Consider the following 19625-nt stretch of genomic DNA (forward strand, 5'->3'; position numbering starts at 1 on the left):
TATATATATATATACTTTTCCTCGAAATTTCAATAGAGTATCCTCTGTAACTTCAACATTCCCAAATTTATAAAATACCTGTTCAACTTTCAATTCAGTCATAATTCAAATAACATTATCAAATTACTTAATACACTTCAAAAAAAAATAGACTTTCTAGACTCCAAAATAGCTGCAATTTACATCAGACTCAAAAGACGTTACAAAAATGGTCATCGGTCAAAGAGGCCTACCAAAAAAAAAAGAAATATGGTCGAGACTTGAATCTACTAACAGATTTCTACTCAGCTGTCTGCAAATCTGAAAGAAAAAAAATAAACAACATGAAGGGGTAAGTAATAAAGACTTAGTGAGGAGACAACAACCACCATCAACTAGAAGAGAAACACAAAAAGGCGCAAAAAACTGTTTTTCAATCTTGTAGCGATTATGTTATACACATAATAAAACCATTAATCTTATAATTTAGTTGTTCAGATAGAAATATTAAAAATTTCATTTATAGAGAAGCAAAATCAAAATGAATAACATTAAAATCATTATGAAAATCAAACAAGTAAAATTACAAACTTTTTTTTTTGAGAACCAAGAGGCGACTCTATCTCTTTGATAGTCATTTCTTCCTAAGGGTAGCCTTTCCCTTAGGGGTGGCTCCACCTAACGGATAGTCATCTCCTCTCAATCCCGTAACGCTTCATCACACTTCAATTAGGGAGCTTACATCTCGTTGATAGCCCTATCCTCCTACGGATGACATTTCTCATAAGGGTGGTTCCATCTAACAAGTAACTCTCCCTAATCAAAACGAGGTAACTAGATGCACCTAACGATGTTAGTGATTTATTAATTATAACAATGATTTTCCAAAACACGTATTTAAAATAATTTCATCGTAATTCATGGAAAACATATCCAATCGCATAACAATGCAATATTTAATTACTTTTAATATATACGTAAATCAAACTAATAACATATTATATAACAAAGACCATTAAAATAAATAAATGACGAAATCGAGATAAATTTCAAAGGTTGTGTTTCCCAAATTTTTAGTTAAATATTTTAACATAGACAGCGAGTAAAATAATAATTATAAGATTATAAAAATATATGACAATGACCGTCGTCAACTCACAATTATGGAGAATCGTCTAAGTTTGCTCTCCAACAAATCTCAGAGTAGCCGACAAGATCTTAGCTGACAAATCTGAGTAACAAAAATATTCTCAAGCCGATTTGCAATAATTTTGGTAATATTTTTAAAAACAACATTATAAAGAGAAATTAGACGTAATTCCTCTGTTCTCACAAGCCTCTTCAATTTTGGAATGAGAAAACGGAAGGTATCATTGATGCTAACATGATGATATCCCTCAGGATTTTGGATATTGATCATCATCTGAGATATATCGTCACTCACGATATGCTAATATTTTCAAAAGAAAATAGTTGGCATAATATCTACACCCAACATAACTATAGGTTTCAAGGTTTTGAGACCAGTAAAAACATGGTCTCTTATAAAATTTTGATCAATAATATTTCACATATTATTTGTGTGTTGACTTACTCATTGTGGATTGTATCAATGTTTACCTTGATTATTATTGTTAATTGTAATTTAATATAATATTGTGTGTAATTCATATTTTACATGTTCTTCTCAATTATTTTATACTATTAGATGTTTCAAAATTCACCCCTCGTTGCTTGTGTTTGGCGCTTGCGAGAGCACAATTATTTCAGGTTATCAATTGGTGATCAATGCTCTGATAGGTGATATTGAGTGGAAGTAATTTGTTGTGTTTTGTTGAGTTATGAAACTCATTTTTGTTTTGTAACTCTATGGATCCATTGTGTTATATTTGATCTATTATTCAGAGATAAAAATTGTCTCTAGGTTTTGAACATGTTTTTATGTCAAAAATATTTGTTTAATAAATCTCAACTATATTCAATGTTAAAGGATTTTTAATTAAGAATTTGTATGCAACAGTCTTGTGGTAAGTGTGAGTGTGACATATCAAGCCTTATATTTTAAAAGGATTTTTTTATACTCTATTTTTGGACCGTTACGAATCTCTTTTAAAACTAGTGCATTTTACTTTTTATTTCAATTTGAGTTTAGGGTGTCACAGTGAGAGTTTGCAAGGAGTTCAATTAAATCATAAATGCAATGTTTATTTTGGGTTTCCGAAGAACCATAAATCCCTATGCATCTCTATTCGAAATTGTCATCCTATAATTTTATCAACATATCAATATGATTCAAAGAATAAGACAAAATATCAATATTAGTATTATTTTTTTGTAAACAAGTCAAATCATCATCTTAGACACGACGATATTGGACACCTTTTTAAAGAGTAAAATTTTCTATGATATTAGACAATAATTCTTTCAAAAAGAAAAAAAAAATAAAGTTCAAATATCAGAAAAGAAAACGTGAAAGAGGTAGTCGCAAAACAGTGAGGTAGTCGCATCCTTCAGAAAAACAGAGTTTTCATATAGGAAAATAAAATTTACATATTTCAATATGATAAAGTTTACAAAACAAAGAAGAAAAAAAAACAAAGAAAGGGAGGAAGTATATGTCTTTTCCGGTACCAATAAAGGTCACAATGAAAATGGAGGCGATAGTGTGCAGTGGTATGCAATGTATTGATTACGCCGGTTCACGTTTCTCTTCTCCCTTGTATTCATATTTTATTTATTCATAGTTCTCTTCTCTCCCATATTCATATATTTTTATTTTTTTGTTGTTGGTTGTGCTGTTAAAATGAGTTTAGGTATATTTATGGTTATGACATGATCTGATGAAAGAGGATAGTAGATTTTTGAATCTCTATATTTTCCTTTTGTGTTTTTTTTAACTTGTTTCCTTTTTTTTCTTCTTTGTTTTAGGAAGGAAAAAAAAACCTCTCTCTTCTCTTCCTTCTTTTTTTTCAAAAAAAATTACTCATTTTCTATATTATGATTTGCTGAAATAAATAACAAAAAAAAAAAAAAAACTTTCTCTATTTAATTTTTTTTTTTTTTTTTTCTTTATTATAGGCTCTATATTATAGGCTATATGAATGAATATTTGTGTCCATGACATAAATTGATGTCTTATTTTCTATTGTTTTGCAGAAATTACATAACTGTGCATGGATAGAAAGAAAAAAGAGTTGTTGAACTTTTTGTATTCTTAGTAAATATGATAGCTTTATTAGGAAAAAACAAAAGAAAAAAAAAACATGTAAATGAGACGTTGACCCTGACAAAGGGAAAGAAAAAGTAAATTTTTTTTTGTTTTTATTTTATTTGTGGTGGTAAATATAATGTAATAAGAACTAAGTAAATATATACTCTAAACTGATTTATAAAACGATGATTTTTTAGATTTAATAATAATAATTGAAAAATATTTATTTAACATATTATTACTTATTTTTTGGAATTATTTTTAATTGGTCGGCAAAATTGAGGTAACAACGTTGTCCCTATTTAATTATATTTTACGAGAAAATATAAATATTATCATTGTAAAAGATAATTAAATATAATTTTTGTTCATTATATATATATGCTCTAATTTTTGTTTAGGTCGAATTTTCGGTTTTCAACCCAACGGGCCTATTTTTCAACCATTTGTTTTTTGTCCAAGCATAATATCTTTTGACTGGATCTGAATTTACTAAGAGTGGAACTTCCACTCCATCCATCTTTGTGAGTATTAGAGCTCCTCTAGAGAAATCATTTTACACAACATATGGTCCCTAAATTTTGTAAAAGATAATTAAATATAAGGACCTAAATTTTGTCTAAATAAATTATGAAATGCAAGAACACGTGTTTTGCATGTGTAATGAAAAAACATATAAGAATGTGATATGTAATGAAAAACTAAACAAATGATTGTGTTCGGATTGATTACCGATGCACAAATTGACAAGAATTAAAAAAATGTTTGCCTTCATATTGATTACCGATTGGTAGATCGACAAGAATGAACAAATGATCATGTTCGGATTGTTAACCAATGCATAAATCGACAAGGATTAAAAAATACCGTTTTCGGATTGGTTACCAATGGTTAGATTGAAAGGGATGAAAAATGCAATTTATATATATATATATATATATATATATATATATATATATACTCTAATTTTTGTTTAGGTCGAATTTTTGGTTTTCAACCCAGCGAACCTATTTTTCAACCATTTGTTTTTTGTCTAAGCATAATATCTTTTGACTGCATCTGAATTTACTAAGAGTGAAACTTCATCTTCATCCATCTTTGTGAGTATTAGAGCTTCTCTAGAGAAATCCTTTTACACAACATATGGTCCCTCGTGAAGGTGCAAACACGAGAAGGGGGTTGAATTGTATTTGACAAAGTTGATAACTTTTTGCTAATTTGATGAAGTCTGATTAGTTTGTGTGAATTACTTGGACTAGAAGCAATTGAATTCAAAGGCAAAAAACAACGAAAGCATAAATAATTTGACACATAGTTTTATCCTGGTTCACCATAACTTGGCTATATCTAGTCCCCTCATTCAGAATACATTAATCCACTAATTCAAATACCTTGAATTACAAAACACTCGACCCTCCAAGTCAGTCTTCCCAAACATCCTGACAACCCCAGACTTTTGAGGAACTAACCACCTTGACCCTACAAGTCAAGTCTTCTCCTAACAACCTGACAACCCCATATTGAAGAAGGAACTAACCACCTTGACCCTGCAAGCCAAAGTGTTCTCCTAACAACCTGACAATCCCATATTGAAGAAGGAATGAAACAACTATCGGGTTGGATACAAAAGATTGGAATTTGAGTAGTTGATTCTAACAAAACTGATGATAATAATAACCCTCACACTCTAAGAAAAGAACACTTAGAAAATGTTTCTCAAATTTTTAAATTTGTATCAATTATAATTTTGAATCAAATCTAATTTTAGATTTTCTTCCATTATAAATTTGAATGAAATCTTACTTTAGATTAACATGAATCTTCTTTCATACTCTTTGATGTCAAATATATTGTTCTCATAAAAAACATTTGTTAACATCAAAACTCTAAATGTAAAACCATCTTGGTTCCAACAATGTTCTCCTTTTTGATGATGACAAAACTTGTATTTTTTATAATAACTTTTCTTTATATTTCTTTGACTCCCCTAACTTAGGGCTCCCCCTAAGTCTTAGTATCATTTTCTCCCCAATAATATCAAATATATTTCTCCCTATTTTTTCATAGACAAAAAGACTAGAAAGTAAAACTTTTTTTTTTTTCTCTTTTCATTTTTTTTTATTCAAATGTGATTACAACATTAGTCACATATGAATGTAAGGTTTAATATGTCATCCCATTGGTGTTCAGTGTCTACAAATTGAATGTTTAATACCCTTTTTTGAACAAAGTCCTTAATGAAGTGGTGTTTGATCTCTATGTGTTTAACTCTAGAATGTAGGATAGGGTTTTTGGTTAGAAAAATTACAGAAGTGTTATCGCAATAGATGGGAATGTTGGATTATAGGATCTTGTAGTCTTCAAGTTGATGTTTTATCCAAAGTAGTTGAGAACTGCAGCTAACTGTTGAAATGTACTCAACCTCTGTTATTGACATTGCAATGGTGTTTTATCTCTTACTTGATCAAGATATTAAGTTGTCACCTAGAAAGGTGCAGTTACCACTAGTGATCTTTCTCTCAAGTTTATCTCCAACATAATCATAATCACATTATCTACTAAGTTTTTACTTAAGAGATTTCTTGTAGAAGAAGGTAAGGTTGGTTATAATTTAGATATCTAAGGATTCTCTTAACAATAGTTAAATGGGATTCACTAGGGTCAGCTTGAAATCTTGCACATACACATATATTAAACATGATGTCAGGTATGGAAGCAGTAAGGTAAAATAGGGATTATATCATTCTTTTGTAGTTTTTTTTTTTTTTTTGTGTCAACTTTTTGGTCTGAATCATCTTTTTCAAGTGAAAAAGTTGAGTGCATTGATGTAGCCATAGGTTGTCAATCACTCATCTAAAATTTCAAGAGAAGCTCTTTTGTATATTTAGTTTGATGAATGTATATACCTTTTTGACTTTCCTGAATTTGTATCCCTAAGAAGAACTTAAGTTCTTCCATCATACTCATTTGATATTCAAGCTGCATTAATTTAAAATATTCTTAGCAAAAAGTGCCATTAGTAGATCCAAAAATAATATGATCAACATAAATTTGAATAATAAGAATTTCATCTCTATTTATTTTCTAAAGAGTGTGTCATCTATCTATCCTCTTTCAAAGTTAGTTTTAAGCAAGAAATTACCATGTCTATCATACCATGCTATTGGTGCTTGTTTTAGATCATAAATAGATTTCCTAAGTTTTAAGAAATGATTTATATATTTAAAATGTTCAAAAATTTGGGGGTTGTTTAACATAAACTTCTTCATTTATATAACCATTTAGAAAGACACTTTTAACATCCATTTGAAATAATGTAGTGTTAGTATTTGAAGCAAAATAAAGTAGAATATGAATAGTGATATTGTTGTGTACTAAATCGTTGCTAGTAATAATTAAAATGGTAGTACCGAGTGTCGAACCCAAGGATTGCGTTTTAATATCGATTTGTACTTAATTACTAAAACTGAACAAAAAGTTTATGAACTGATTGAAATAATATTTAAAATTAACAACGGTAATAAAATTGATCATTTATAATATGAAAAATGTCAGGGATGAGTTTCACTTCGAACCCAACATTGGTTTTTAATTTGATCCTAGATACTAAACTCCTATATTGAATTAATACTGAATTCTCTTATTATTCTTACCCTAATGTCTTAGTGATAGAACTTTTAATTTGAAAATAACCCATAATTCCTTAGTGGAATTAAAATTAGAATTAAGCTTTATGGTACAAGAATTCTGTTTTCAAATCACTGCCTTTGCAACAAATTTAATTGATTTCACGACCTTCATCTATCCCTATACTACAATTTCATGAATTTATCATCTCAAGCTTTCGTAAAGTCCACTTCAGTTTCAAAATATAATCATAGAACATTTTAATGTTGATCAAGCAATAAAAAGCGTTAAGCATAGAGATGAGAAAAATAATTCAATAAACTCATACATATAACTAGAAATCAAATCTGAAAAATAAGGATTTCATCTTGTTACACTCATCCCTAACAAATAGAGTTTAGTTACTCATGATAGAGATAGAAAAAGATAGAGATTTGACAAGAATTACAAGAACAATCCATGAATGATTTTTGATAAAACTGATTCAATGGTGTTAGAAACGATTGTCTTTGAGTTTCTCTACCACAACAAAGTCTCCAAACTTCCCAATAATAAAAAAGATACCTAAAAAGTGAGAAAAACATGTTTTAATGTGTTATGATGTGCTTCGCACGCCCCAGGCACGCTTCAGGTGCACCTGGACAGAATCAATATGTGAAAATATTGTGGAAATGTGAATCGGGCGCGCTTCAAGTGCACAACATCTTATGTATTGCGTTTAGTGCAATATTCTCCTCTTTTGAGTCTGAATTTGGTTCTGGTGTCTTCATGAAAGTTTTAGATATGGATCTTAGCTTTCATTTGAACTTGTGTTGACTCTAATTGGACATTTACCACTGCATATATGATTGAATTACTCCATATAGGTCATGTTGATTTCTCACCAAAATTCAACACTACACTAAAACAAAGAAACAACGCAAAAATATGGAAAATCTCTACTTAATCAAGGAAATAAGAACTTAAACATTTCATTAAATGCAAGAACTAAAATCAACAAAATATATCAAATAACTCCTTAAATTAACTAATAATTAAAGATAAATAAGACTAAAAACAATGAAAAATATGCATATGATGAAGAGTTATCATATAGCTTCTAACCTGATCAATGGAGTAAATGTCCTAGTGTAATCAATGCCTTCTTGTTGAATTTAGCCTTGTGCGACAAGTCTTGCTTTGTTTGTGACCTTTTCACCTTTTTCTTTTAGCTGGTTTTTGAAAATGCACTTGGTTCCAATAATGTTCTTCTTTGGTCTAGGTACTAGATCCCAAACATCATTCCTCTTAAATTTATTTAACTCTTCTTGCATTGCAAAAACCCTTCCACCATATGTCAATGCTTCATCAAAAGTGGTAGGCTTAATTGATGAGAGTGAGCAAAACAAAGTGATATCCTTCGAAGATTTGTCATATTCTTCTGATTTGTTTTTATCATCTGATTTTTCAAGTTCTTCTGATTTGTCTGCATCTTCTTCCTCTGGTTTCGATAAACTTGCACTTTCATTATCTTGCTTTGACTTTTTAAGGTCGAGTTGTTTGTCATATAACATATTATAAATCAGATAATTGAAGAATGTACTTAATACAACCAAAACATCGGTGATGTTTCTGGTGGTTTATGCTTGTTTTTGGAAACCAAACTTGTATGCTACTTTTGCTGAAGTGTTCAGATTATGTGGATCTCCTTGTTCCTCTAAATTTTTGAGAACGTGCAAAATACTTATCTAGCTTTGATTTTTAAGATCAAGCTTGATGTTATCACAGTAAACATTACACTAGACAATAATTAAATTTAAAGAAAGATATCACCTATATGTTAACAATTTAAGTTTCACTATGAAAACCCTCTTAGTTATTCTTTTCTGCTTTTCAGATTATGAGTTTGCATATTTTCTGATTAGGGAGTCTAGATGAAGGGGTTTGAATTCCACTCCAGGTTTGTAGTCTTGATGAATTCGATTGAAGTGTTCAAAGAAGTCTCTTAATTCTGATTGTTTATATGACATTTCTATTTTTGTTGATGTATCAGGTTCCTCTGGTAATTTTGGAACCGATGGTAATTCTGATCCTTCTAGTAGTTTCAGTTTTGTTGATATGTGTGATTACTCTGTCAGTTTTGATTTTGTTGATATGTGTGATTTCTCTGCCAGTTTTGATTATATTGATACTCTAATTTTTTTTTTGATATTTTTGGTTCATCATATGGTTCTGGTTCTGATAGGTATTGTATTGACCAATCCTTCTTTCTCTAGTGTCAGTTGCCTTCTATTTGGTAGGTCTTGGAACATAGACCTTTTTGCCTTCACATATTGCAAGCATCCATTGACCAGGCACCATGACTGGTGTTTCAATTTGGTTGCTTAGAACATCTGCAACATAAACAATTTTATCATTTGGTACCCAAATCAACCATCAAAACGAGTTATTTTAGAAAAAGGTATAATGTACGACACTAAATGACAACATTAGGAAATGAAAACTCATTAAAATTACATTGAGGACAAAAAATATTGCAGGTTCGGGGTGGCAATGTATAGATGAATGTGTTTAGCTTTACTAGACACTCTTGTAATTTAGAACTCCAATTGGCCAGCTTCCAAGAATAAAGATTGCCTTAATTTGAGATGTCTCAACTTTGTAAATCTTGAACTTATGATTTGTTTTTTGTTCAAGTATAATATCTTTTGACTGCATCTGAATTTACTAAGAGTGGAACTTCCTCTCCATCCATCTCTGTGAGTATTAGACCTCCTCTAGAGAAATCCTTTTTCATAACATATGGTCCCTCGTGAAGGTGCAAACACGAAAAGGGGTTCGAATTGTGTTTGACAAAGTTAATACTTTTTTGCTAATCTGATGAAGGTTGATTTGTTTTTGTTAATTACTTAGACTAGAAGCAATCGAATTCAAAGGCAACAAACAATGAAAGCATAAATAATTTGACATATAGCTTTATCTTGGTTCACCATTATCTTGGCTACATCCAGTCCCCACATTCAAAAGGCTTTAATCCACTAATTCAAATACCTTGAATTACAAAGCATCTAACCATCCAAGTCAGTCTTCCCAAACACCCTAACAACCTTAGACTTTTGAGGAACTAACCACCTTGACCTTACAAACCAAGTCTTCTCCTAAGAACTTGACAACCCCAAATTGAAGAAGGAACTAACCACCTTGAACTTGAAAGTCAGATCTTCTACTAAACAACTATTGGTTGGATACAAAAGATTGGAATTTGAGTAGTTGTTTCTAACAAAGTTGATAATAATAATAATAATAATAATAATAATAATAATAATAATAATAATAACTCTCACACTCTAAGAAAAGAACACTCATAAAATATTTTACATTCGAACAAGTGTTTCCCTCTTTGAAATCTAAGATAAATTTTGAATCTTGAGCTTGAGTTCTTCTACTCTTTTCTACTTTTTGAAGCTTTTCTCCTTCAACTTTGAGTGTATATTTATAGTGAAAATTTGGGGTTCAATTTAGTCCTTTTTTAATTCTGAATCGTATCTTATTCAGATTGAGTTTGTATATTCTTCAAATTGATTATATTTCTATTTTGTTTAGATTGAGTTTATAAACTCTTCAAATTGATTTTGTTTATATTTTGTTGTAGATAAATCTTGATCAAATTTTTTTCAAATTTTGATCAAATCTTGATCAAATCTTTTTAAAATATTGACCATATTTTCTTTTCAACTTGGTCAAAGATTTTCTTCAATTACAAATTTGAATCAAACCTTATTTTAGATTTTCATCAATTATAATTTTGAATCAAATCTTATTTTAGATTTTCTTCAAAAACATGAATCTTCTTTCATACTCTTAGAACTCAAATATATTATTCTCATAAAATACTTTATTTAATATCAAAACTCTAAATTTAAAACCAACTAGGTTCCAACACCTTGTAGTTCAAGGTCCATTTTCCACGAGAATCCTTTTGGATAGGCAATATTTTCTTTAACACTAGGTCCCTTTCTTGAAACATTCGAGGACAAACCTTTTTCTCGTAGGCCTTTTCAAGTTTTTTTTTTATATAGTTGACAGTGACACAAAATTATCATCCTTTTCTTCTATGAGATTCAATTGATCAAATTATGATTGTGCCTACTCTACCTATTCTAGTTTTGTTTCCATCAAGACTCTGACCTAGGGAATTTCAACTTCAATTGGAAGTACTGCTTCCATTCCATACACCAATGAAAGAGGAGTTGCCCTTGTTGAGGTGCTAACTTTCTGTTGTTGCCTTCATAACTTTCTTCTGCTTGGATTTCAAAGCTAAGGTTGGTTGGTTGCTTGCTCTTGGGATCCTCTGCAAGTTCAATTTTATGTGATATGAGATAACTGATTAATCCATCCACCTTAAGAGCATTAAGATCCTTTGATTTCTGAATGGAAGTGATCATAAGTCTAAACTTGCTTGGCAGACTTCGTAGTATCTTCTTTATATGATCAACAATAGTATAACTTTTCTCAAGTATCTTTAATCATGAGACTAGAGTTTGGAATCTAGAAAACATTGTTTCAATGTTTTTATCTTCATTCATCTTAAATAACTCATACTTTTTGACTAGAAGGTTGGTCTTTGCTTCTTGAAGTTGCTTGCTTCCTTCATAGGTCAAAATCATATTGTCATAAAGTATACAACTAGAAGATACACCAGGGCTATGAGATCTATCAGACATCACTCATATCCCAGAGGTATTATCGGGAGACACATGCGCAAAAGTACTGCTCGAAGAATGATATTTCCCATGGTCGCTTAAAAAACAATGGATCATGGACCCACCAAAAAGTCAATTATCAAAGTATGTCATGGATACAATCATCCCAAAATCATATAAGTACAACCACAAAAAGAAAGACACCAAGATCCTTTAAAACAACAAATAATAATCTGATTATCCACTAACAACTACAGTAACAAGAGTGACCTCTACACAGTGCACAAGTTCTTTCTGACACAATATCTTTCCTCAAAGTAAGTTCCTCCTTCTCTTTAGCCGTAGAGGGATCAATTTCCTCAGAGGGCAAGTCTACCTACGTAATAGGAGGCTTCGGTGGCGCTGAAATCTCAAAATAGCTCACTACCTCAGAGACAGTCAATAGAGGATTATTCACCGGAAGATGAAGCTCTAACTCGACCCCAATAATTGTGCCTCAAGTTCTGATACATCTTTTTTACTTCAGGATGGATACTCAATTTTCTCTTATGAGCCTCTTCTAAAATTGAATTTCCTAATATCTGCAACTGCCGGAACAAAAATCATTCCCTTACATCTCAAAATATTATCAAGTCCAATCTTAAACTCAGTCGTCTTCCCTTGCACTATTAGGTTCATCCTCTCTTGGATTAATGTGTCATCTTGAAAATTCGAAATGTCTTTAAGTAGACCACTCAAAATTTTAATCATTCTGAATTTCAAAATTCCTTGTGCAAACTCTACATCCAAGTGTAAGTTTCTAAATACTTCCCACAATTCTTGTTGTCTAGCCATTACTGCAGAAGACACTGACACATTATTCCTACTCAATGCATCAGCTATAACATTGGTCTTCCAAAGGTGGTATTGCAATGTGAAATCAAAATCCTTGAGAGTCTTCATCCATCTTCTCTGATGCATGTTCAATTCCTTCTTATCAAACAAATATTTCAAACTCTTATAGTCACTAGACACTGTGAACGTGCATCCATATAAGTAGTGTTGTAGATCTTTAATGTAAAAACTACAACAGCAAGCTCTAAATCATTAGTATGATAGTTTCTTTCATGAGTCTTCAATTGTCTTCAGGCGTAGACTACAACTTCTTGTGTTGCATCAGAACACATCCCAAACCTTGGTGAGATGCATCACAGTAAATTGTGTATGGTTCTTCTGATTGTAGTAAGACCAATATTAGGGAGGTTGTCACCTTTTCCTTTAGTAACTGAAAATTTTCCCCACAGTTCTTTGTCTATGCGAACGATTGATCCTTTCTAGTGAGTTGTGTCGATGGAACTACAATCTTAGCAAAACCTTCAACAAACCTCCTGTAGTATCTTGCCATTCCGACGAAACTTCGTATGTATGTGATAATCTAAGGCTGTTTCCAAGAGAGGATTGTCTCAATATTTGTCGGATCCACAACGATTCCTTCCTTGGTTATCACATGTCCTAAGAAGTTCATTTCTTCTAGCCAAAACTCGCACTTTGACATATTGGCATACAATTGCTTCTCGAGTAAAACTTCAAGAACTTGACGCAAATACTCTCCATGTTCATCCTCATTCCTTGATTAAATCAATAAATCATCAATGGACACTACAACAAACTTATCTAGAAATGGGCTAAAGATCCTATTCATGTAATCCATAAAAATTGTTGGTGCATTGGTAACTTCAAATGGCATAACAAGTAAGTACAACCACCAAAAGAAAAACACTAAGGCCATATTCAACAAAAAAACTAATATGATCATCCACTAATAACTACAGTAACAAGGGTGACCTCCACACACTGCACAAGTTCCTTCTAACGTAGTATCTCTCTTCGAAGTAACTTCCTCATAAATGGATCAATACTAATTACTACCTCTCACAAACTAGTACTAATTACCGAGGTGCCACCTATCATTGATCAACATGATTTACCAGAGTTTAGTCTATCACATACCTACACGAATAAGATGGATCAATCAACTCATAGAACCATCATGTGAGCCATCGCGGTCACCACTAACACTATGACCCATCACGGTCACCACTAACGGTGAAATGCATGAGCATACTCTAACTTTTTTCACAATAATAATTATGTAAATGCGGCTATTAAAAGACTCCCCTTTTAATATCCATTAAACACAAATAATTTTTCATACATTTCACAGAGCATACTCAAGACACATTCTCGTTAATAACATTCATAACATGTAGTAACACATATTATCACTCAAGAATGCATAATCACATCAATATTAATCATCACATATTCACACAATTATTATACATATAAGGTCCCTATGTGCAAACTAAAAATTTGAAAATCAGCCATTTGCTCAATTATAGCTTTTTCAACAATTATTGCTACCATAATCAAACACAACGAAAATCTCGCTCGTGTCAACACCTTCAATCAAATCATGTTTGACTTAGTCAAATTAGTCCCTGAGACTTTAACTACCTTACAAACCTTTTTTTTACTCCTAACCCACCTAGAGTATATTTTACTAAAAAAGTTTAAAACGTGTAAGGACTAATAGTATTATTATCCACAATACACACTTTCAACATATAAAACATATTTTTAGAAGTTATTATCCTTTAAATTTCTCATATAATTCACTAACAATCATTTGAAACGTCTTAAATTATTTTTCTCAAAATTTTTCACACAACCATAAATTTTCTCAAATTTGTCCTAACTCATTTATTTTTGTTTCAAATAACTACAAGTTTGATCTACTATATTTTTAAAGACTAAATGTTTAATCGAAGTATTTACCTCATAACAACATAACCACACAAAAATATCAATAAATATTTTTCTAGTTTCAAAGTTCTAACTCTTTGAAATAGTTTCATTCATTTCAAAATAATATTGAATTTTTTCTTTCTTTCTTTTCTTATTAATAAAGCTTATATTTTAATTCATAAAACTTGAAATCTTTAAAAAAAATGAAATTCTAAGTCAAGATTTTTAACCTTTACTTAATAAACTTGAAACTTTAATTAAATTCATGCAGACTTTTCTATAAATTGAAAGTATACATATAAAAACTTGAAATCACAATTCACTAATTTTCCTTAAAACACAAATTCAAAGATTTAATAATCACATTCTTGATCATCAATCATAACAACTATTTTTCGAAAGGCATAAACTAAGAAAAATCATTTTTCTTTAATAACCAAAACAACATTAATATATCAGAAATCTCTCCACCGCTAACTCGATGTCAACGATCTTGATTCTTTTTCGAGACTCAATGAGCTAACTACATAGACATAAAGATTTATAAAAATTTGGTCACCGCCAAAATTTATTCAACCACATCATAATTCCAAAATTAAATCTTTTTATCATTCAAGTTATATCACTCAATCTTTAGAGCACAAAAATTTGAGTTAATAAAGTACTCTAAACTTCTTCTTTAAACTCAGCCCAAGAGTAATTAAAAGAGTAATGTTTTTAACTCTAAACATTTTAATTTCAATCTAACTTTTTGCTTAAACAATTTAACTTAGTTAAAATTTGAACTTTTTACTACTTTAACAAAACTAAATTTTCTTATAAATTTTCAACTTCAGCTCAATCTCATTTATTTGAAAACTCATTACATAACTCAAACACATCAAAAATCAATTATTTTTCTAACCATTATTAGCAAAATCAATAACAAATATTAATTTTTTTTTTCAAAACACCAATAACAATATACATTACTAACAAACCTCCTTCATATGCCATTTCATTGCTGAAAAAAGAAAAAAAGAAAGAGCTTTTGGATTCGTTTTTCAAATTCAGGCATTAAAGTTTCATACAAGATGACTCTTAACTTTTACAAGGAAAAAATGAAAATACTTTCTACAAAGACAAGGATAATTTCGTTCATATAGAGAGGGAAAGAAAAAGAAAAGTTTTTCACCTCAAAAACTATATCAATAGCACCACCCAGCAACAAGGAACAACTTTGATTCACAACTCTACTTTAAATTATTCTTGGTTGGTTTTGAAATAGAGGATTTGTGTGTGTTATTCTGCTGCCAACATTTGACAAACAAACCCAAGTGAAAAGATGATGATGTTGGCGTGAAATGGAAAAATGGGAAGATAAATTTGCTTTATATTTTTCAATAAATGAGCTACTTGGTCCCCAAGGCTCTCTAATATAAATAAAATAGTTTAATCTTAAACACACATTTAACTCTAAAATATCCTACTACTTTTTTGAACATAATATCTAGAATAGTAAAATATCTAATCCATTTTATGTCCCGTCACTCATTTTTCAATCTATTCTAAGAAAAATATTTACTCTCGTCATAACTGAATTGACAAATGATTGTTTCAGTAACATGTGACATCTTAAAATTTTTGTCGATAATAAATTCTCTATAACCTAATTAATTATTATTCGATAAATAATTTTAATCAGATCTCCAAATATATATATATATATTAAACATATTGCTAACACTAACAAGATATATTTTTCGTACTTAATTTCATATTAATTTCATAAAGTAAAAATTGGCTTAATAGCCTAAGCAATTCAACACAAAATACAACAAAATTGCAGAAATTAGAGTTTAGAAAATTTAAGGTATTACAAATCCAGTCAAATTCAAGCTAAAAAATTCGCTTGTGACGAGCTCGAGTCAAGTTTTGAGCTGAACCAATTATGTTCGAGGTGAGTTGAACTAAACCTAAATTCGACTAAGCTCGACTCATTTCCAGCCCTAACTGCCACTTTAGTGGAAACCTATATATCACATGCTCGAACGATTAATTGGAGAAATAAAATTATAGATAAGATTGAGCTTGTACTGTGCAAGGTCCACTAGATCAAGACAAGGAGGATAAGTGTTGTGTGTCTTCTTTCACTCCAATCCTTAGTCATATTATGCCTTGTTCGTTGTAGCTGCCAACTAGCATCCTGCTTTACAAGGCTGGTCGTTCGTGTGGACAAAATATAGGTTTTGCTACTTTGCAGCACTGACAACCGCCTCCTTTACACTTTAAGAGGTATATACACGATCTCATATGTGAAATTTTTGAGCTTACATTGTCTTTTAAGTATATTCTATGACAAGTTTTGTCCTTTTAATGACTATCTCACGAAAATTAAAAAAAATATGTGAATTTAGATCCTCTCATATTTGAATCAAACGTAAAGAGGTCATGTTCATCATCCAACCATTAAAATTATTAGGCTCCACTTATATAATTTTTAAGTTGCAAAATCCAATTAATTTTAATAATGAGATCACAAACATAATCCGCAATTTTTGTAATTGCTTCTAGCAATTACAATTTTTGTTTTAAAAAAAGCTATTTTTTTCAAATTAAAATACCAAAAGTCATTATAAAAATGTATTGCAAGCTTTTTATTTTCAAAACTCTGAAATATTTTTATATTTCAGATCTTTTAATATTAAAAATTTCAAAATACTTTTGTTTCGAGAGTTTCAATGTAACAAAATTCAAAAAAGTAGTAAATTTTGAATATTTTTTAAAAATAAATATAAATGTGTTCTAAAATTTTCAATCATAAAAAGCTGTTAAAAAATTCACTCACTTTTAGGTTATGAGTTTTAGGTTTTTTTTTACAAATGAGTTTTGGGTCTTTTAAAAAATCTGAAGCTTCCCTATTACGTTGGAGATTACAATTGCATTGTATACTGAGCAACGATTATGGTAGCTATTAAAAAACCTTCAAAAATAAATGACACTTTCTAGTATTCTAAATATATACCGATTTTGTTACAGTTTATTGTTTGTTGTCCTCAATCCAATAATTCAAATAAAATATATGGTTTCTATAGGAACAACCGGCCATAAGATTTTATGATATTCTTTCTAAAATCGTTCTATTTAATCTGATATTTTGTAGAAATAAATTATACATAGATATAGTAGATAATTCTTTTTTTTTAATATCATTCTCAATTTACAATTCTGACTTTTAGGAATTATTCTTCCTTAGTCTATTAGAAATAGATGATTTTTTTGTCTTGAGATGGTTAAAAGACTAAGATGTATTAACTCTCACATGTTTAGAGAAGATAATCAATGTACTTATAAGATTGTTAATTTGTGGTTTCACATTGTTGATCTTCATTGATGTAATATTTTTCCTTCTAATATTTCAGATATTTTCAATAAATTATGCTGATTTATATAAATAATCATCACACTCTTTTAAACATGGTTTATCCCTAACATGACTTTATCTCTTTGAATTTTCTAATAAATTTTTTAACAATAAAGTCATTTTAATCCATTAAGATTGTTCTTGTCAGTTTTGATCTCTTAAATTTTTGTATTTTATTTTTACTAATATTTCAAAATATTGCAAATAATAAATCTTTAATTTGAAGTGTCTAACATAATTGGAAGCTAACCGTAAATACTGTATATTTTCTTTGAAAAAAAAAATGGTACCTATTTTGGTATTTTAAAACTACTATAGTGTATGAGCCGCATGTACACGCACGCGTATATAAGACTCTAACTTCTAACTCTTTTTAACATATCAAAGATTAGGGTTTTGCGGTACGGATGCAAACTTTTCCCATTTTCCTCTAAGTCAATTTAACGTAAGATTTTCGATTCGATTTAGCTTCTTTTTCTATTAAATTATACGCACGATGCAACCCCGGGCTTCTCTGAATAATGTATGAGGTGAAAGCCCCATTGCTCGTGCAAAATCAATGCCGTTCGTGTTGCAGTTCAGTCTTACTTATTCCACGATTGAATCTGTGTCAAAGTAATGGCTACATTCTCGATTAGCTATTTTCGATTGCTAATTTCTTTTTATTAGTTTTGAAATCTTAATTTGCCTCGCTTTACCTTCAGCTTGTTTTCAAACACTTTGGAATTTTGAGCTAGTCCTTCAGGCAAAAATTCAAACGCGGTCGTTTTCATTTTGAGGTCTTTTCTTTTTCTTATTGTCCCTCAGAAAACACCTCTTACATTATCAATTATTAATTCATAAAAATTGATTTTTATCTCGTTTTTATTAGGGTTGTTTTAATTCTTGGCTATGATTACATATTATCCGCGCTTCTGAGATTCTCGATGAAGTATTAAGGACTGAAACATGGTTGAATTTCTTTATATGAGCCTGAATATTATCTTTCCTTTTTATTTTAATTGAAATTTGTAATGTTGGTTTTGTTTATTGATAATTGTTGGCTATGATGATTTCTAATTACAGCTTCATGCCAGTTCTGCTTCTGAAAAATCGTGATTGTTAGAGCTGTCTAATGTTCTGAGCCTCAATTTTGCAAAAAAGTTGTTTTTAATTAATGTTTTAAGGATTAAATTCATATGTGCAATCAGTGTAGCAATCAGAGTATCGTTAAAAGATATTTGATTTTAATCATACTTATCTTTTTTAAACTAACACGGATTTTTGTTTGGTTAAAATTGATTGTGTTATTTGTTTTATTATTGTATTGATTGTTTTAATGTCCTTGTATTTTCGTGATTAATTTGTATATTGCTAGCTTGTGACATTGCTGATGATGATATAATCCAATTTGTTGAGGTGTTGTGAAGCCAAGCCCCTGTCTTCAGGGAGAACCTACTTGGAGAAGCTCCATTCATATGACATTAATGGATTTAACTGAGTCAAAAATATGCATTTAGAACATGATATCTTAAGCCGTCTGTATGTATTGTTTATTTCGACCTTAGAAGTTATAAACCATTTTTATTTGTGAGTTTTACTATACTCTTTATTTCGACCTTAGAAGTTATAAACCATTTTTATTTGTGAGTTGTACTATACTCTGAATCATCTGGATTTTCAGTGTCTGAAAAACTCAAATATTGTTTGTGTTGTCATCAGCTTCATCTCTTGTTTGAACCACGAGTTGAGAGTTAAATAACAACACTAAATTGTTTGAATATATTGAATTAGTAATGTACAATATCAGATATCTGAGTCACATCCATGCTAATAAAGTTAGTATATCACATGTATGGCTCACATATATGCTAATAAACTTTGCATTTCTCATTTTTCTATTGGTTATGGAAAACAATGTTCACTAAGATACTTAACCTGTTAAGTAATGAAAGCA

At 30.1% G+C, this 19625-nt stretch overlaps 1 long non-coding RNA gene and 5 other non-coding genes across 6 annotated transcripts; all 6 read left to right on the forward strand.

Annotated features, from left to right (window-relative positions):
* The first annotated feature begins 18045 nt into the window (after positions 1-18045).
* Positions 18046-19451, forward strand: LOC113787111 (uncharacterized). Its single transcript, XR_003473396.2, has 2 exons — positions 18046-18134; positions 18394-19451. It is a non-coding gene; the product is annotated as an uncharacterized lncRNA (long non-coding RNA).
* Positions 18179-18319, forward strand: LOC113787394 (small nucleolar RNA snoR134). Its single transcript, XR_003473901.1, has one exon. It is a non-coding gene; the product is annotated as a small nucleolar RNA snoR134 (small nucleolar RNA).
* Positions 18576-18663, forward strand: LOC113787384 (small nucleolar RNA U36a). Its single transcript, XR_003473890.1, has one exon. It is a non-coding gene; the product is annotated as a small nucleolar RNA U36a (small nucleolar RNA).
* Positions 18726-18819, forward strand: LOC113787287 (small nucleolar RNA Z223). The gene has a single exon (XR_003473795.1). It is a non-coding gene; the product is annotated as a small nucleolar RNA Z223 (small nucleolar RNA).
* LOC113787315 (small nucleolar RNA Z278) lies at positions 19058-19171 on the forward strand. The gene has a single exon (XR_003473822.1). It is a non-coding gene; the product is annotated as a small nucleolar RNA Z278 (small nucleolar RNA).
* LOC113787354 (small nucleolar RNA snoR97) lies at positions 19336-19443 on the forward strand. Its single transcript, XR_003473862.1, has one exon. It is a non-coding gene; the product is annotated as a small nucleolar RNA snoR97 (small nucleolar RNA).
* Positions 19452-19625: the final 174 nt, after the last annotated feature.

The sequence above is a fragment of the Cicer arietinum genome, chromosome 6 (genome assembly GCF_000331145.2).
Source record: "Cicer arietinum cultivar CDC Frontier isolate Library 1 chromosome 6, Cicar.CDCFrontier_v2.0, whole genome shotgun sequence".
Lineage (NCBI taxonomy): Eukaryota > Viridiplantae > Streptophyta > Magnoliopsida > Fabales > Fabaceae > Cicer > Cicer arietinum.